A 19319-nucleotide genomic window follows, 5' to 3' on the forward strand; every position below is an offset into this window, starting at 1 on the left:
TTCGACAAAGTTCTGGCACCCTTTGTATGGACCATGTCCCTCTGCTGGGTGCCTTCCTGAGCACACCGATTTATGCCTGCACTGTTGGGGTGGAGTGATCTCCTGACCATCAGTGAAGGCATAATTCCAGTAGGGAAGCAGGGTATAAAGCTCCTATTCTTTAGAAGACGATGATTCGAAGACTTGCAATGCAAGTATCTCCCTGCTTTTGCTTTATTCACTCTGTTGATCTGTGCTTTCTTCTGCTGATTCTTGAATATATTGCCCCACCACAGGGGGCAGCAGGGACATAATTAAGAATTGTCTCTTTAAGGACCCTTTCACACAGGCAGCTTCAATTACCATCACCAGGGGTCTGTAAGCTGATTGGAGAAAAGCGGGCCGGATGACAGGTCTGTGTCTGCTCAATTTTAGCAATGCTTTTCTATTGTTTGGAAGGCAACTATTTTCACCACGATACCACCAACAACCCATGGAAAATACCAGCTAGAGAGACATAAACAAGAACGTGTTTGATGTAGACCGATAAAGTAGATCTAAATTCAAAGCTCTATTTTGTAGGGAACATCTTAAATTTGCGCCTAAGAAGTAGCCTGGAAATGTTAGCTATTGCCTTAAAGATTGTGCTGCCCTTCTTCTGCTTAGGTTCTGCAGTTTCATAGCTGTATATGTACAGTGTCAGAAAATCTAATACACTGCTGGCCTTTAGTACTAGTGTAATGAGATTTGGTTATGCCACTGCTGGCCTTTGTTTTCTTTGCTGGAGAGAAAGCTGCAAATGAAGATTTGAAGCGTAAGGAATGCGCCTGTTGAATTCATAAAGTCAGACCTTTGCAGAACTGTCCAAGAACATGCCGTAGTTGGCAGGATTTGAACCTGCGCAGGGAGACCCTAATGGATTTCGAGTCCATCGCCTTAACCACTCGGCCACAACTACACATGGGTTAGGCCTCCCTTTGAGACATGGAAAAGGTTAAGTAGATTTGTGACTTGAGGTAGCAGTGAGCTTTGTGCCAATTGACTCAGGAGAATTCAAAAAAACAACACATGATTGAAAATGATCAAAGCAGAACGTAGTCGGCAGGATTTGAACCTGCGCGGGGAAACCCCAATGGATTTCTAGTCCATCGCCTTAACCACTCGGCCACGACTACCTACTGTTGTACCTAAGAGAGGTTGTTTGTAAGCTGAAGAAGCTCTAGGAAAAACTTCCATTGAAGTCACACTAAGTATAAGGTGAAGATCTAAGCACACGTCTTGTGGTGGAGGGCAAGTCTTCCATAGTGTTTGAATGACTAAAGAACAGACGGACAAATGCCCACAGAAAGGCATTATACATTCAGCTTATAAAAATAGAACTTTTCAGTATTTGTGAAAAACATAGTACCATACGTTCTAAACTTTTGGCTTGTGGCATGAAAAGACTCTGGTCTGGAAACCTGAGGAAATGCTTATATGATGAAAAACCATCCCACTGGAAGTTCTACTACCTGGAGATGGCTAATATTCCTTCATCCTTGCTCTATGTGCTCCAACCTTCCCACACCTGTGTGCTCTGTGTACATTTTAGGTTGAAAAATGCTTTGCAACTAATCCAAGCCACTTCTTTAGAGAAAAGAAGACACTTCTGTACTGTGGGCATTCCTAACCTGAAGCAAGAGTGCATATGTTGTCCATGACAATAACACAAGCCACTTGCAGTACAGGAACCATAACTGCTGAGAGTCATATCTTCATGGGACAATCCAAGAACAGACCGTATAGTTGGCAAGATTTTAACCTGTGCAGGGAGACCCCCATTTAGACAATCCAAGAACAGACTGTAGTTGGCAGGATTATGAAGCTGGAGCAGAGAGACCCCACAATAGAGTTCAAATCCATTGCCTTACCCACTCGGCCACAACTACAATCATGTCTATATGGCCTACCTTGACCACATGGAAGAGGCTAACTTTGAAGTGCAAGGCTTTGCTTTTTCAGTTCAGACCTACCACCCTAATGCCCCGAACGCTCTACTGTCCTGGACCCACAGCCCGTCTTTCGACAAAGTTCTGGCACCCTTTGTATGGACCATGTCCCTCTGCTGGGTGCCTTCCTGAGCACACCGATTTATGCCTGCACTGTTGGGGTGGAGTGATCTCCTGACCATCAGTGAAGGCATAATTCCAGTAGGGAAGCAGGGTATAAAGCTCCTATTCTTTAGAAGACGATGATTCGAAGACTTGCAATGCAAGTATCTCCCTGCTTTTGCTTTATTCACTCTGTTGATCTGTGCTTTCTTCTGCTGATTCTTGAATATATTGCCCCACCACAGGGGGCAGCAGGGACATAATTAAGAATTGTCTCTTTAAGGACCCTTTCACACAGGCAGCTTCAATTACCATCACCAGGGGTCTGTAAGCTGATTGGAGAAAAGCGGGCCGGATGACAGGTCTGTGTCTGCTCAATTTTAGCAATGCTTTTCTATTGTTTGGAAGGCAACTATTTTCACCACGATACCACCAACAACCCATGGAAAATACCAGCTAGAGAGACATAAACAAGAACGTGTTTGATGTAGACCGATAAAGTAGATCTAAATTCAAAGCTCTATTTTGTAGGGAACATCTTAAATTTGCGCCTAAGAAGTAGCCTGGAAATGTTAGCTATTGCCTTAAAGATTGTGCTGCCCTTCTTCTGCTTAGGTTCTGCAGTTTCATAGCTGTATATGTACAGTGTCAGAAAATCTAATACACTGCTGGCCTTTAGTACTAGTGTAATGAGATTTGGTTATGCCACTGCTGGCCTTTGTTTTCTTTGCTGGAGAGAAAGCTGCAAATGAAGATTTGAAGCGTAAGGAATGCGCCTGTTGAATTCATAAAGTCAGACCTTTGCAGAACTGTCCAAGAACATGCCGTAGTTGGCAGGATTTGAACCTGCGCAGGGAGACCCTAATGGATTTCGAGTCCATCGCCTTAACCACTCGGCCACAACTACACATGGGTTAGGCCTCCCTTTGAGACATGGAAAAGGTTAAGTAGATTTGTGACTTGAGGTAGCAGTGAGCTTTGTGCCAATTGACTCAGGAGAATTCAAAAAAACAACACATGATTGAAAATGATCAAAGCAGAACGTAGTCGGCAGGATTTGAACCTGCGCGGGGAAACCCCAATGGATTTCTAGTCCATCGCCTTAACCACTCGGCCACGACTACCTACTGTGGTACCTAAGAGAGGTTGTTTGTAAGCTGAAGAAGCTCTAGGAAAAACTTCCATTGAAGTCACACTAAGTATAAGGTGAAGATCTAAGCACACGTCTTGTGGTGGAGGGCAAGTCTTCCATAGTGTTTGAATGACTAAAGAACAGACGGACAAATGCCCACAGAAAGGCATTATACATTCAGCTTATAAAAATAGAACTTTTCAGTATTTGTGAAAAACATAGTACCATACGTTCTAAACTTTTGGCTTGTGGCATGAAAAGACTCTGGTCTGGAAACCTGAGGAAATGCTTATATGATGAAAAACCATCCCACTGGAAGTTCTACTACCTGGAGATGGCTAATATTCCTTCATCCTTGCTCTATGTGCTCCAACCTTCCCACACCTGTGTGCTCTGTGTACATTTTAGGTTGAAAAATGCTTTGCAACTAATCCAAGCCACTTCTTTAGAGAAAAGAAGACACTTCTGTACTGTGGGCATTCCTAACCTGAAGCAAGAGTGCATATGTTGTCCATGACAATAACACAAGCCACTTGCAGTACAGGAACCATAACTGCTGAGAGTCATATCTTCATGGGACAATCCAAGAACAGACCGTATAGTTGGCAAGATTTTAACCTGTGCAGGGAGACCCCCATTTAGACAATCCAAGAACAGACTGTAGTTGGCAGGATTATGAAGCTGGAGCAGAGAGACCCCACAATAGAGTTCAAATCCATTGCCTTACCCACTCGGCCACAACTACAATCATGTCTATATGGCCTACCTTGACCACATGGAAGAGGCTAACTTTGAAGTGCAAGGCTTTGCTTTTTCAGTTCAGACCTACCACCCTAATGCCCCGAACGCTCTACTGTCCTGGACCCACAGCCCGTCTTTCGACAAAGTTCTGGCACCCTTTGTATGGACCATGTCCCTCTGCTGGGTGCCTTCCTGAGCACACCGATTTATGCCTGCACTGTTGGGGTGGAGTGATCTCCTGACCATCAGTGAAGGCATAATTCCAGTAGGGAAGCAGGGTATAAAGCTCCTATTCTTTAGAAGACGATGATTCGAAGACTTGCAATGCAAGTATCTCCCTGCTTTTGCTTTATTCACTCTGTTGATCTGTGCTTTCTTCTGCTGATTCTTGAATATATTGCCCCACCACAGGGGGCAGCAGGGACATAATTAAGAATTGTCTCTTTAAGGACCCTTTCACACAGGCAGCTTCAATTACCATCACCAGGGGTCTGTAAGCTGATTGGAGAAAAGCGGGCCGGATGACAGGTCTGTGTCTGCTCAATTTTAGCAATGCTTTTCTATTGTTTGGAAGGCAACTATTTTCACCACGATACCACCAACAACCCATGGAAAATACCAGCTAGAGAGACATAAACAAGAACGTGTTTGATGTAGACCGATAAAGTAGATCTAAATTCAAAGCTCTATTTTGTAGGGAACATCTTAAATTTGCGCCTAAGAAGTAGCCTGGAAATGTTAGCTATTGCCTTAAAGATTGTGCTGCCCTTCTTCTGCTTAGGTTCTGCAGTTTCATAGCTGTATATGTACAGTGTCAGAAAATCTAATACACTGCTGGCCTTTAGTACTAGTGTAATGAGATTTGGTTATGCCACTGCTGGCCTTTGTTTTCTTTGCTGGAGAGAAAGCTGCAAATGAAGATTTGAAGCGTAAGGAATGCGCCTGTTGAATTCATAAAGTCAGACCTTTGCAGAACTGTCCAAGAACATGCCGTAGTTGGCAGGATTTGAACCTGCGCAGGGAGACCCTAATGGATTTCGAGTCCATCGCCTTAACCACTCGGCCACAACTACACATGGGTTAGGCCTCCCTTTGAGACATGGAAAAGGTTAAGTAGATTTGTGACTTGAGGTAGCAGTGAGCTTTGTGCCAATTGACTCAGGAGAATTCAAAAAAACAACACATGATTGAAAATGATCAAAGCAGAACGTAGTCGGCAGGATTTGAACCTGCGCGGGGAAACCCCAATGGATTTCTAGTCCATCGCCTTAACCACTCGGCCACGACTACCTACTGTTGTACCTAAGAGAGGTTGTTTGTAAGCTGAAGAAGCTCTAGGAAAAACTTCCATTGAAGTCACACTAAGTATAAGGTGAAGATCTAAGCACACGTCTTGTGGTGGAGGGCAAGTCTTCCATAGTGTTTGAATGACTAAAGAACAGACGGACAAATGCCCACAGAAAGGCATTATACATTCAGCTTATAAAAATAGAACTTTTCAGTATTTGTGAAAAACATAGTACCATACGTTCTAAACTTTTGGCTTGTGGCATGAAAAGACTCTGGTCTGGAAACCTGAGGAAATGCTTATATGATGAAAAACCATCCCACTGGAAGTTCTACTACCTGGAGATGGCTAATATTCCTTCATCCTTGCTCTATGTGCTCCAACCTTCCCACACCTGTGTGCTCTGTGTACATTTTAGGTTGAAAAATGCTTTGCAACTAATCCAAGCCACTTCTTTAGAGAAAAGAAGACACTTCTGTACTGTGGGCATTCCTAACCTGAAGCAAGAGTGCATATGTTGTCCATGACAATAACACAAGCCACTTGCAGTACAGGAACCATAACTGCTGAGAGTCATATCTTCATGGGACAATCCAAGAACAGACCGTATAGTTGGCAAGATTTTAACCTGTGCAGGGAGACCCCCATTTAGACAATCCAAGAACAGACTGTAGTTGGCAGGATTATGAAGCTGGAGCAGAGAGACCCCACAATAGAGTTCAAATCCATTGCCTACCCACTCGGCCACAACTACAATCATGTCTATATGGCCTACCTTGACCACATGGAAGAGGCTAACTTTGAAGTGCAAGGCTTTGCTTTTTCAGTTCAGACCTACCACCCTAATGCCCCGAACGCTCTACTGTCCTGGACCCACAGCCCGTCTTTCGACAAAGTTCTGGCACCCTTTGTATGGACCATGTCCCTCTGCTGGGTGCCTTCCTGAGCACACCGATTTATGCCTGCACTGTTGGGGTGGAGTGATCTCCTGACCATCAGTGAAGGCATAATTCCAGTAGGGAAGCAGGGTATAAAGCTCCTATTCTTTAGAAGACGATGATTCGAAGACTTGCAATGCAAGTATCTCCCTGCTTTTGCTTTATTCACTCTGTTGATCTGTGCTTTCTTCTGCTGATTCTTGAATATATTGCCCCACCACAGGGGGCAGCAGGGACATAATTAAGAATTGTCTCTTTAAGGACCCTTTCACACAGGCAGCTTCAATTACCATCACCAGGGGTCTGTAAGCTGATTGGAGAAAAGCGGGCCGGATGACAGGTCTGTGTCTGCTCAATTTTAGCAATGCTTTTCTATTGTTTGGAAGGCAACTATTTTCACCACGATACCACCAACAACCCATGGAAAATACCAGCTAGAGAGACATAAACAAGAACGTGTTTGATGTAGACCGATAAAGTAGATCTAAATTCAAAGCTCTATTTTGTAGGGAACATCTTAAATTTGCGCCTAAGAAGTAGCCTGGAAATGTTAGCTATTGCCTTAAAGATTGTGCTGCCCTTCTTCTGCTTAGGTTCTGCAGTTTCATAGCTGTATATGTACAGTGTCAGAAAATCTAATACACTGCTGGCCTTTAGTACTAGTGTAATGAGATTTGGTTATGCCACTGCTGGCCTTTGTTTTCTTTGCTGGAGAGAAAGCTGCAAATGAAGATTTGAAGCGTAAGGAATGCGCCTGTTGAATTCATAAAGTCAGACCTTTGCAGAACTGTCCAAGAACATGCCGTAGTTGGCAGGATTTGAACCTGCGCAGGGAGACCCTAATGGATTTCGAGTCCATCGCCTTAACCACTCGGCCACAACTACACATGGGTTAGGCCTCCCTTTGAGACATGGAAAAGGTTAAGTAGATTTGTGACTTGAGGTAGCAGTGAGCTTTGTGCCAATTGACTCAGGAGAATTCAAAAAAACAACACATGATTGAAAATGATCAAAGCAGAACGTAGTCGGCAGGATTTGAACCTGCGCGGGGAAACCCCAATGGATTTCTAGTCCATCGCCTTAACCACTCGGCCACGACTACCTACTGTGGTACCTAAGAGAGGTTGTTTGTAAGCTGAAGAAGCTCTAGGAAAAACTTCCATTGAAGTCACACTAAGTATAAGGTGAAGATCTAAGCACACGTCTTGTGGTGGAGGGCAAGTCTTCCATAGTGTTTGAATGACTAAAGAACAGACGGACAAATGCCCACAGAAAGGCATTATACATTCAGCTTATAAAAATAGAACTTTTCAGTATTTGTGAAAAACATAGTACCATACGTTCTAAACTTTTGGCTTGTGGCATGAAAAGACTCTGGTCTGGAAACCTGAGGAAATGCTTATATGATGAAAAACCATCCCACTGGAAGTTCTACTACCTGGAGATGGCTAATATTCCTTCATCCTTGCTCTATGTGCTCCAACCTTCCCACACCTGTGTGCTCTGTGTACATTTTAGGTTGAAAAATGCTTTGCAACTAATCCAAGCCACTTCTTTAGAGAAAAGAAGACACTTCTGTACTGTGGGCATTCCTAACCTGAAGCAAGAGTGCATATGTTGTCCATGACAATAACACAAGCCACTTGCAGTACAGGAACCATAACTGCTGAGAGTCATATCTTCATGGGACAATCCAAGAACAGACCGTATAGTTGGCAAGATTTTAACCTGTGCAGGGAGACCCCCATTTAGACAATCCAAGAACAGACTGTAGTTGGCAGGATTATGAAGCTGGAGCAGAGAGACCCCACAATAGAGTTCAAATCCATTGCCTTACCCACTCGGCCACAACTACAATCATGTCTATATGGCCTACCTTGACCACATGGAAGAGGCTAACTTTGAAGTGCAAGGCTTTGCTTTTTCAGTTCAGACCTACCACCCTAATGCCCCGAACGCTCTACTGTCCTGGACCCACAGCCCGTCTTTCGACAAAGTTCTGGCACCCTTTGTATGGACCATGTCCCTCTGCTGGGTGCCTTCCTGAGCACACCGATTTATGCCTGCACTGTTGGGGTGGAGTGATCTCCTGACCAACAGTGAAGGCATAATTCCAGTAGGGAAGCAGGGTATAAAGCTCCTATTCTTTAGAAGACGATGATTCGAAGACTTGCAATGCAAGTATCCCCCTGCTTTTGCTTTATTCACTCTGTTGATCTGTGCTTTCTTCTGCTGATTCTTGAATATATTGCCCCACCACAGGGGGCAGCAGGGACATAATTAAGAATTGTCTCTTTAAGGACCCTTTCACACAGGCAGCTTCAATTACCATCACCAGGGGTCTGTAAGCTGATTGGAGAAAAGCGGGCCGGATGACAGGTCTGTGTCTGCTCAATTTTAGCAATGCTTTTCTATTGTTTGGAAGGCAACTATTTTCACCACGATACCACCAACAACCCATGGAAAATACCAGCTAGAGAGACATAAACAAGAACGTGTTTGATGTAGACCGATAAAGTAGATCTAAATTCAAAGCTCTATTTTGTAGGGAACATCTTAAATTTGCGCCTAAGAAGTAGCCTGGAAATGTTAGCTATTGCCTTAAAGATTGTGCTGCCCTTCTTCTGCTTAGGTTCTCCAGTTTCATAGCTGTATATGTACAGTGTCAGAAAATCCAATACACTGCTGGCCTTTAGTACTAGTGTAATGAGATTTGGTTATGCCACTGCTGGCCTTTGTTTTCTTTGCTGGAGAGAAAGCTGCACATGAAGATTTGAAGCGTAAGGAATGCGCCTGTTGAATTCATAAAGTCAGACCTTTGCAGAACTGTCCAAGAACATGCCGTAGTTGGCAGGATTTGAACCTGCGCAGGGAGACCTTAATGGATTTCGAGTCCATCGCCTTAACCACTCGGCCACAACTACACATGGGTTAGGCTTACCTTTGAGACATGGAAAAGGTTAAGTAGATTTGTGACTTGAGGTAGCAGTGAGCTTTGTGCCAATTGACTCAGGAGAATTCAAAAAAACAACACATGATTGAAAATGATCAAAGCAGAACGTAGTCGGCAGGATTTGAACCTGCGCGGGGAAACCCCAATGGATTTCTAGTCCATCGCCTTAACCACTCGGCCACAACTACCTACTGTGGTACCTAAGAGAGGTTGTTTGTAAGCTGAAGAAGCTCTAGGAAAAACTTCCATTGAAGTCACACTAAGTATAAGGTGAAGATCTAAGCACACGTCTTGTGGTGGAGGGCAAGTCTTCCATAGTGTTTGAATGACTAAAGAACAGACGGACAAATGCCCACAGAAAGGCATTATACATTCAGCTTATAAAAATAGAACTTTTCAGTATTTGTGAAAAACATAGTACCATACGTTCTAAACTTTTGGCTTGTGGCATGAAAAGACTCTGGTCTGGAAACCTGAGGAAATGCTTATATGATGAAAAACCATCCCACTGGAAGTTCTACTACCTGGAGATGGCTAATATTCCTTCATCCTTGCTCTATGTGCTCCAACCTTCCCACACCTGTGTGCTCTGTGTACATTTTAGGTTGAAAAATGCTTTGCAACTAATCCAAGCCACTTCTTTAGAGAAAAGAAGACACTTCTGTACTGTGGGCATTCCTAACCTGAAGCAAGAGTGCATATGTTGTCCATGACAATAACACAAGCCACTTGCAGTACAGGAACCATAACTGCTGAGAGTCATATCTTCATGGGACAATCCAAGAACAGACCGTATAGTTGGCAAGATTTTAACCTGTGCAGGGAGACCCCCATTTAGACAATCCAAGAACAGACTGTAGTTGGCAGGATTATGAAGCTGGAGCAGAGAGACCCCACAATAGAGTTCAAATCCATTGCCTTACCCACTCGGCCACAACTACAATCATGTCTATATGGCCTACCTTGACCACATGGAAGAGGCTAACTTTGAAGTGCAAGGCTTTGCTTTTTCAGTTCAGACCTACCACCCTAATGCCCCGAACGCTCTACTGTCCTGGACCCACAGCCCGTCTTTCGACAAAGTTCTGGCACCCTTTGTATGGACCATGTCCCTCTGCTGGGTGCCTTCCTGAGCACACCGATTTATGCCTGCACTGTTGGGGTGGAGTGATCTCCTGACCATCAGTGAAGGCATAATTCCAGTAGGGAAGCAGGGTATAAAGCTCCTATTCTTTAGAAGACGATGATTCGAAGACTTGCAATGCAAGTATCTCCCTGCTTTTGCTTTATTCACTCTGTTGATCTGTGCTTTCTTCTGCTGATTCTTGAATATATTGCCCCACCACAGGGGGCAGCAGGGACATAATTAAGAATTGTCTCTTTAAGGACCCTTTCACACAGGCAGCTTCAATTACCATCACCAGGGGTCTGTAAGCTGATTGGAGAAAAGCGGGCCGGATGACAGGTCTGTGTCTGCTCAATTTTAGCAATGCTTTTCTATTGTTTGGAAGGCAACTATTTTCACCACGATACCACCAACAACCCATGGAAAATACCAGCTAGAGAGACATAAACAAGAACGTGTTTGATGTAGACCGATAAAGTAGATCTAAATTCAAAGCTCTATTTTGTAGGGAACATCTTAAATTTGCGCCTAAGAAGTAGCCTGGAAATGTTAGCTATTGCCTTAAAGATTGTGCTGCCCTTCTTCTGCTTAGGTTCTGCAGTTTCATAGCTGTATATGTACAGTGTCAGAAAATCTAATACACTGCTGGCCTTTAGTACTAGTGTAATGAGATTTGGTTATGCCACTGCTGGCCTTTGTTTTCTTTGCTGGAGAGAAAGCTGCAAATGAAGATTTGAAGCGTAAGGAATGCGCCTGTTGAATTCATAAAGTCAGACCTTTGCAGAACTGTCCAAGAACATGCCGTAGTTGGCAGGATTTGAACCTGCGCAGGGAGACCTTAATGGATTTCGAGTCCATCGCCTTAACCACTCGGCCACAACTACACATGGGTTAGGCTTACCTTTGAGACATGGAAAAGGTTAAGTAGATTTGTGACTTGAGGTAGCAGTGAGCTTTGTGCCAATTGACTCAGGAGAATTCAAAAAAACAACACATGATTGAAAATGATCAAAGCAGAACGTAGTCGGCAGGATTTGAACCTGCGCGGGGAAACCCCAATGGATTTCTAGTCCATCGCCTTAACCACTCGGCCACAACTACCTACTGTGGTACCTAAGAGAGGTTGTTTGTAAGCTGAAGAAGCTCTAGGAAAAACTTCCATTGAAGTCACACTAAGTATAAGGTGAAGATCTAAGCACACGTCTTGTGGTGGAGGGCAAGTCTTCCATAGTGTTTGAATGACTAAAGAACAGACGGACAAATGCCCACAGAAAGGCATTATACATTCAGCTTATAAAAATAGAACTTTTCAGTATTTGTGAAAAACATAGTACCATACGTTCTAAACTTTTGGCTTGTGGCATGAAAAGACTCTGGTCTGGAAACCTGAGGAAATGCTTATATGATGAAAAACCATCCCACTGGAAGTTCTACTACCTGGAGATGGCTAATATTCCTTCATCCTTGCTCTATGTGCTCCAACCTTCCCACACCTGTGTGCTCTGTGTACATTTTAGGTTGAAAAATGCTTTGCAACTAATCCAAGCCACTTCTTTAGAGAAAAGAAGACACTTCTGTACTGTGGGCATTCCTAACCTGAAGCAAGAGTGCATATGTTGTCCATGACAATAACACAAGCCACTTGCAGTACAGGAACCATAACTGCTGAGAGTCATATCTTCATGGGACAATCCAAGAACAGACCGTATAGTTGGCAAGATTTTAACCTGTGCAGGGAGACCCCCATTTAGACAATCCAAGAACAGACTGTAGTTGGCAGGATTATGAAGCTGGAGCAGAGAGACCCCACAATAGAGTTCAAATCCATTGCCTTACCCACTCGGCCACAACTACAATCATGTCTATATGGCCTACCTTGACCACATGGAAGAGGCTAACTTTGAAGTGCAAGGCTTTGCTTTTTCAGTTCAGACCTACCACCCTAATACCCCGAACGCTCTACTGTCCTGGACCCACAGCCCGTCTTTCGACAAAGTTCTGGCACCCTTTGTATGGACCATGTCCCTCTGCTGGGTGCCTTCCTGAGCACACCGATTTATGCCTGCACTGTTGGGGTGGAGTGATCTCCTGACCAACAGTGAAGGCATAATTCCAGTAGGGAAGCAGGGTATAAAGCTCCTATTCTTTAGAAGACGATGATTCGAAGACTTGCAATGCAAGTATCTCCCTGCTTTTGCTTTTGCTTTATTCACTCTGTTGATCTGTGCTTTCTTCTGCTGATTCTTGAATATATTGCCCCACCACAGGGGGCAGCAGGGACATAATTAAGAATTGTCTCTTTAAGGACCCTTTCACACAGGCAGCTTCAATTACCATCACCAGGGGTCTGTAAGCTGATTGGAGAAAAGCGGGCCGGATGACAGGTCTGTGTCTGCTCAATTTTAGCAATGCTTTTCTATTGTTTGGAAGGCAACTATTTTCACCACGATACCACCAACAACCCATGGAAAATACCAGCTAGAGAGACATAAACAAGAACGTGTTTGATGTAGACCGATAAAGTAGATCTAAATTCAAAGCTCTATTTTGTAGGGAACATCTTAAATTTGCGCCTAAGAAGTAGCCTGGAAATGTTAGCTATTGCCTTAAAGATTGTGCTGCCCTTCTTCTGCTTAGGTTCTGCAGTTTCATAGCTGTATATGTACAGTGTCAGAAAATCCAATACACTGCTGGCCTTTAGTACTAGTGTAATGAGATTTGGTTATGCCACTGCTGGCCTTTGTTTTCTTTGCTGGAGAGAAAGCTGCAAATGAAGATTTGAAGCGTAAGGAATGCGCCTGTTGAATTCATAAAGTCAGACCTTTGCAGAACTGTCCAAGAACATACCGTAGTTGGCAGGATTTGAACCTGCGCAGGGAGACCCTAATGGATTTCGAGTCCATCGCCTTAACCACTCGGCCACAAATACACATGGGTTAGGCTTACCTTTGAGACATGGAAAAGGTTAAGTAGATTTGTGACTTGAGGTAGCAGTGAGCTTTGTGCCAATTGACTCAGGAGAATTCAAAAAAACAACACATGATTGAAAATGATCAAAGCAGAACGTAGTCGGCAGGATTTGAACCTGCGCGGGGAAACCCCAATGGATTTCTAGTCCATCGCCTTAACCTCTCGGCCACAACTACCTACTGTGGTACCTAAGAGAGGTTGTTTGTAAGCTGAAGAAGCTCTAGGAAAAACTTCCATTGAAGTCACACTAAGTATAAGGTGAAGATCTAAGCACACGTCTTGTGGTGGAGGGCAAGTCTTCCATAGTGTTTGAATGACTAAAGAACAGACGGACAAATGCCCACAGAAAGGCATTATACATTCAGCTTATAAAAATAGAACTTTTCAGTATTTGTGAAAAACATAGTACCATACGTTCTAAACTTTTGGCTTGTGGCATGAAAAGACTCTGGTCTGGAAACCTGAGGAAATGCTTATATGATGAAAAACCATCCCACTGGAAGTTCTACTACCTGGAGATGGCTAATATTCCTTCATCCTTGCTCTATGTGCTCCAACCTTCCCACACCTGTGTGCTCTGTGTACATTTTAGGTTGAAAAATGCTTTGCAACTAATCCAAGCCACTTCTTTAGAGAAAAGAAGACACTTCTGTACTGTGGGCATTCCTAACCTGAAGCAAGAGTGCATATGTTGTCCATGACAATAACACAAGCCACTTGCAGTACAGGAACCATAACTGCTGAGAGTCATATCTTCATGGGACAATCCAAGAACAGACCGTATAGTTGGCAAGATTTTAACCTGTGCAGGGAGACCCCCATTTAGACAATCCAAGAACAGACTGTAGTTGGCAGGATTATGAAGCTGGAGCAGAGAGACCCCACAATAGAGTTCAAATCCATTGCCTTACCCACTCGGCCACAACTACAATCATGTCTATATGGCCTACCTTGACCACATGGAAGAGGCTAACTTTGAAGTGCAAGGCTTTGCTTTTTCAGTTCAGACCTACCACCCTAATACCCCGAACGCTCTACTGTCCTGGACCCACAGCCCGTCTTTCGACAAAGTTCTGGCACCCTTTGTATGGACCATGTCCCTCTGCTGGGTGCCTTCCTGAGCACACCGATTTATGCCTGCACTGTTGGGGTGGAGTGATCTCCTGACCAACAGTGAAGGCATAATTCCAGTAGGGAAGCAGGGTATAAAGCTCCTATTCTTTAGAAGACGATGATTCGAAGACTTGCAATGCAAGTATCTCCCTGCTTTTGCTTTTGCTTTATTCACTCTGTTGATCTGTGCTTTCTTCTGCTGATTCTTGAATATATTGCCCCACCACAGGGGGCAGCAGGGACATAATTAAGAATTGTCTCTTTAAGGACCCTTTCACACAGGCAGCTTCAATTACCATCACCAGGGGTCTGTAAGCTGATTGGAGAAAAGCGGGCCGGATGACAGGTCTGTGTCTGCTCAATTTTAGCAATGCTTTTCTATTGTTTGGAAGGCAACTATTTTCACCACGATACCACCAACAACCCATGGAAAATACCAGCTAGAGAGACATAAACAAGAACGTGTTTGATGTAGACCGATAAAGTAGATCTAAATTCAAAGCTCTATTTTGTAGGGAACATCTTAAATTTGCGCCTAAGAAGTAGCCTGGAAATGTTAGCTATTGCCTTAAAGATTGTGCTGCCCTTCTTCTGCTTAGGTTCTGCAGTTTCATAGCTGTATATGTACAGTGTCAGAAAATCCAATACACTGCTGGCCTTTAGTACTAGTGTAATGAGATTTGGTTATGCCACTGCTGGCCTTTGTTTTCTTTGCTGGAGAGAAAGCTGCAAATGAAGATTTGAAGCGTAAGGAATGCGCCTGTTGAATTCATAAAGTCAGACCTTTGCAGAACTGTCCAAGAACATACCGTAGTTGGCAGGATTTGAACCTGCGCAGGGAGACCCTAATGGATTTCGAGTCCATCGCCTTAACCACTCGGCCACAAATACACATGGGTTAGGCTTACCTTTGAGACATGGAAAAGGTTAAGTAGATTTGTGACTTGAGGTAGCAGTGAGCTTTGTGCCAATTGACTCAGGAGAATTCAAAAAAACAACACATGATTGAAAATGATCAAAGCAGAACGTAGTCGGCAGGATTTGAACCTGCGCGGGGAAACCCCAATGGATTTCTAGTCCATCGCCTTAACCACTCGGCCACAACTACCTACTGTGGTACCTAAGAGAGGTTGTTTGTAAGCTGAAGAAGCTCTAGGAAAAACTTCCATTGAAGTCACACTAAGTATAAGGTGAAGATCTAAGCACACGTCTTGTGGTGGAGGGCAAGTCTTCCATAGTGTTTGAATGACTAAAGAACAGACGGACAAATGCCCACAGAAAGGCATTATACATTCAGCTTATAAAAATAGAACTTTTCAGTATTTGTGAAAAACATAGTACCATACGTTCTAAACTTTTGGCTTGTGGCATGAAAAGACTCTGGTCTGGAAACCTGAGGAAATGCTTATATGATGAAAAACCATCCCACTGGAAGTTCTACTACCTGGAGATGGCTAATATTCCTTCATCCTTGCTCTATGTGCTCCAACCTTCCCACACCTGTGTGCTCTGTGTACATTTTAGGTTGAAAAATGCTTTGCAACTAATCCAAGCCACTTCTTTAGAGAAAAGAAGACACTTCTGTACTGTGGGCATTCCTAACCTGAAGCAAGAGTGCATATGTTGTCCATGACAATAACACAAGCCACTTGCAGTACAGGAACCATAACTGCTGAGAGTCATATCTTCATGGGACAATCCAAGAACAGACCGTATAGTTGGCAAGATTTTAACCTGTGCAGGGAGACCCCCATTTAGACAATCCAAGAACAGACTGTAGTTGGCAGGATTATGAAGCTGGAGCAGAGAGACCCCACAATAGAGTTCAAATCCATTGCCTACCCACTCGGCCACAACTACAATCATGTCTATATGGCCTACCTTGACCACATGGAAGAGGCTAACTTTGAAGTGCAAGGCTTTGCTTTTTCAGTTCAGACCTACCACCCTAATGCCCCGAACGCTCTACTGTCCTGGACCCACAGCCCGTCTTTCGACAAAGTTCTGGCACCCTTTGTATGGACCATGTCCCTCTGCTGGGTGCCTTCCTGAGCACACCGATTTATGCCTGCACTGTTGGGGTGGAGTGATCTCCTGACCATCAGTGAAGGCATAATTCCAGTAGGGAAGCAGGGTATAAAGCTCCTATTCTTTAGAAGACGATGATTCGAAGACTTGCAATGCAAGTATCTCCCTGCTTTTGCTTTATTCACTCTGTTGATCTGTGCTTTCTTCTGCTGATTCTTGAATATATTGCCCCACCACAGGGGGCAGCAGGGACATAATTAAGAATTGTCTCTTTAAGGACCCTTTCACACAGGCAGCTTCAATTACCATCACCAGGGGTCTGTAAGCTGATTGGAGAAAAGCGGGCCGGATGACAGGTCTGTGTCTGCTCAATTTTAGCAATGCTTTTCTATTGTTTGGAAGGCAACTATTTTCACCACGATACCACCAACAACCCATGGAAAATACCAGCTAGAGAGACATAAACAAGAACGTGTTTGATGTAGACCGATAAAGTAGATCTAAATTCAAAGCTCTATTTTGTAGGGAACATCTTAAATTTGCGCCTAAGAAGTAGCCTGGAAATGTTAGCTATTGCCTTAAAGATTGTGCTGCCCTTCTTCTGCTTAGGTTCTGCAGTTTCATAGCTGTATATGTACAGTGTCAGAAAATCTAATACACTGCTGGCCTTTAGTACTAGTGTAATGAGATTTGGTTATGCCACTGCTGGCCTTTGTTTTCTTTGCTGGAGAGAAAGCTGCAAATGAAGATTTGAAGCGTAAGGAATGCGCCTGTTGAATTCATAAAGTCAGACCTTTGCAGAACTGTCCAAGAACATGCCGTAGTTGGCAGGATTTGAACCTGCGCAGGGAGACCCTAATGGATTTCGAGTCCATCGCCTTAACCACTCGGCCACAACTACACATGGGTTAGGCCTCCCTTTGAGACATGGAAAAGGTTAAGTAGATTTGTGACTTGAGGTAGCAGTGAGCTTTGTGCCAATTGACTCAGGAGAATTCAAAAAAACAACACATGATTGAAAATGATCAAAGCAGAACGTAGTCGGCAGGATTTGAACCTGCGCGGGGAAACCCCAATGGATTTCTAGTCCATCGCCTTAACCACTCGGCCACGACTACCTACTGTTGTACCTAAGAGAGGTTGTTTGTAAGCTGAAGAAGCTCTAGGAAAAACTTCCATTGAAGTCACACTAAGTATAAGGTGAAGATCTAAGCACACGTCTTGTGGTGGAGGGCAAGTCTTCCATAGTGTTTGAATGACTAAAGAACAGACGGACAAATGCCCACAGAAAGGCATTATACATTCAGCTTATAAAAATAGAACTTTTCAGTATTTGTGAAAAACATAGTACCATACGTTCTAAACTTTTGGCTTGTGGCATGAAAAGACTCTGGTCTGGAAACCTGAGGAAATGCTTATATGATGAAAAACCATCCCACTGGAAGTTCTACTACCTGGAGATGGCTAATATTCCTTCATCCTTGCTCTATGTGCTCCAACCTTCCCACACCTGTGTGCTCTGTGTACATTTTAGGTTGAAAAATGCTTTGCAACTAATCCAAGCCACTTCTTTAGAGAAAAGAAGACACTTCTGTACTGTGGGCATTCCTAACCTGAAGCAAGAGTGCATATGTTGTCCATGACAATAACACAAGCCACTTGCAGTACAGGAACCATAACTGCTGAGAGTCATATCTTCATGGGACAATCCAAGAACAGACCGTATAGTTGGCAAGATTTTAACCTGTGCAGGGAGACCCCCATTTAGACAATCCAAGAACAGACTGTAGTTGGCAGGATTATGAAGCTGGAGCAGAGAGACCCCACAATAGAGTTCAAATCCATTGCCTTACCCACTCGGCCACAACTACAATCATGTCTATATGGCCTACCTTGACCACATGGAAGAGGCTAACTTTGAAGTGCAAGGCTTTGCTTTTTCAGTTCAGACCTACCACCCTAATGCCCCGAACGCTCTACTGTCCTGGACCCACAGCCCGTCTTTCGACAAAGTTCTGGCACCCTTTGTATGGACCATGTCCCTCTGCTGGGTGCCTTCCTGAGCACACCGATTTATGCCTGCACTGTTGGGGTGGAGTGATCTCCTGACCATCAGTGAAGGCATAATTCCAGTAGGGAAGCAGGGTATAAAGCTCCTATTCTTTAGAAGACGATGATTCGAAGACTTGCAATGCAAGTATCTCCCTGCTTTTGCTTTATTCACTCTGTTGATCTGTGCTTTCTTCTGCTGATTCTTGAATATATTGCCCCACCACAGGGGGCAGCAGGGACATAATTAAGAATTGTCTCTTTAAGGACCCTTTCACACAGGCAGCTTCAATTACCATCACCAGGGGTCTGTAAGCTGATTGGAGAAAAGCGGGCCGGATGACAGGTCTGTGTCTGCTCAATTTTAGCAATGCTTTTCTATTGTTTGGAAGGCAACTATTTTCACCACGATACCACCAACAACCCATGGAAAATACCAGCTAGAGAGACATAAACAAGAACGTGTTTGATGTAGACCGATAAAGTAGATCTAAATTCAAAGCTCTATTTTGTAGGGAACATCTTAAATTTGCGCCTAAGAAGTAGCCTGGAAATGTTAGCTATTGCCTTAAAGATTGTGCTGCCCTTCTTCTGCTTAGGTTCTGCAGTTTCATAGCTGTATATGTACAGTGTCAGAAAATCTAATACACTGCTGGCCTTTAGTACTAGTGTAATGAGATTTGGTTATGCCACTGCTGGCCTTTGTTTTCTTTGCTGGAGAGAAAGCTGCAAATGAAGATTTGAAGCGTAAGGAATGCGCCTGTTGAATTCATAAAGTCAGACCTTTGCAGAACTGTCCAAGAACATGCCGTAGTTGGCAGGATTTGAACCTGCGCAGGGAGACCCTAATGGATTTCGAGTCCATCGCCTTAACCACTCGGCCACAACTACACATGGGTTAGGCCTCCCTTT

The 19319-nt window shown here is 43.9% G+C and overlaps 15 non-coding genes across 15 annotated transcripts; all 15 read right to left on the reverse strand.

Moving 5' to 3' along the window:
- Positions 1-855: 855 nt before the first annotated feature.
- Positions 856-937, reverse strand: TRNAS-CGA (transfer RNA serine (anticodon CGA)). The gene has a single exon. It is a non-coding gene; the product is annotated as a tRNA-Ser (tRNA).
- A 135-nt stretch (positions 938-1072) lies between these two features.
- Positions 1073-1154, reverse strand: TRNAS-AGA (transfer RNA serine (anticodon AGA)). Its single transcript has one exon. It is a non-coding gene; the product is annotated as a tRNA-Ser (tRNA).
- A 1740-nt stretch (positions 1155-2894) lies between these two features.
- TRNAS-CGA (transfer RNA serine (anticodon CGA)) lies at positions 2895-2976 on the reverse strand. Its single transcript has one exon. It is a non-coding gene; the product is annotated as a tRNA-Ser (tRNA).
- A 135-nt stretch (positions 2977-3111) lies between these two features.
- On the reverse strand, positions 3112-3193 carry TRNAS-AGA (transfer RNA serine (anticodon AGA)). The gene has a single exon. It is a non-coding gene; the product is annotated as a tRNA-Ser (tRNA).
- Positions 3194-4933: 1740 nt separating this feature from the next.
- On the reverse strand, positions 4934-5015 carry TRNAS-CGA (transfer RNA serine (anticodon CGA)). The gene has a single exon. It is a non-coding gene; the product is annotated as a tRNA-Ser (tRNA).
- A 135-nt stretch (positions 5016-5150) lies between these two features.
- TRNAS-AGA (transfer RNA serine (anticodon AGA)) lies at positions 5151-5232 on the reverse strand. The gene has a single exon. It is a non-coding gene; the product is annotated as a tRNA-Ser (tRNA).
- Positions 5233-6971: 1739 nt separating this feature from the next.
- Positions 6972-7053, reverse strand: TRNAS-CGA (transfer RNA serine (anticodon CGA)). Its single transcript has one exon. It is a non-coding gene; the product is annotated as a tRNA-Ser (tRNA).
- A 135-nt stretch (positions 7054-7188) lies between these two features.
- Positions 7189-7270, reverse strand: TRNAS-AGA (transfer RNA serine (anticodon AGA)). Its single transcript has one exon. It is a non-coding gene; the product is annotated as a tRNA-Ser (tRNA).
- A 1740-nt stretch (positions 7271-9010) lies between these two features.
- TRNAS-CGA (transfer RNA serine (anticodon CGA)) lies at positions 9011-9092 on the reverse strand. Its single transcript has one exon. It is a non-coding gene; the product is annotated as a tRNA-Ser (tRNA).
- Positions 9093-11049: 1957 nt separating this feature from the next.
- Positions 11050-11131, reverse strand: TRNAS-CGA (transfer RNA serine (anticodon CGA)). Its single transcript has one exon. It is a non-coding gene; the product is annotated as a tRNA-Ser (tRNA).
- A 1963-nt stretch (positions 11132-13094) lies between these two features.
- TRNAS-CGA (transfer RNA serine (anticodon CGA)) lies at positions 13095-13176 on the reverse strand. The gene has a single exon. It is a non-coding gene; the product is annotated as a tRNA-Ser (tRNA).
- Positions 13177-15139: 1963 nt separating this feature from the next.
- On the reverse strand, positions 15140-15221 carry TRNAS-CGA (transfer RNA serine (anticodon CGA)). The gene has a single exon. It is a non-coding gene; the product is annotated as a tRNA-Ser (tRNA).
- Positions 15222-17177: 1956 nt separating this feature from the next.
- On the reverse strand, positions 17178-17259 carry TRNAS-CGA (transfer RNA serine (anticodon CGA)). The gene has a single exon. It is a non-coding gene; the product is annotated as a tRNA-Ser (tRNA).
- A 135-nt stretch (positions 17260-17394) lies between these two features.
- Positions 17395-17476, reverse strand: TRNAS-AGA (transfer RNA serine (anticodon AGA)). Its single transcript has one exon. It is a non-coding gene; the product is annotated as a tRNA-Ser (tRNA).
- Positions 17477-19216: 1740 nt separating this feature from the next.
- TRNAS-CGA (transfer RNA serine (anticodon CGA)) lies at positions 19217-19298 on the reverse strand. The gene has a single exon. It is a non-coding gene; the product is annotated as a tRNA-Ser (tRNA).
- Between the last annotated feature and the right edge of the window lie 21 nt (positions 19299-19319).

Source organism: Lithobates pipiens, unplaced genomic scaffold (genome assembly GCF_037356315.1).
Source record: "Lithobates pipiens isolate NorthernLeopardFrog02 unplaced genomic scaffold, aLitPip1_a1.2 Scaffold_18, whole genome shotgun sequence".
NCBI lineage: Eukaryota > Metazoa > Chordata > Amphibia > Anura > Ranidae > Lithobates > Lithobates pipiens.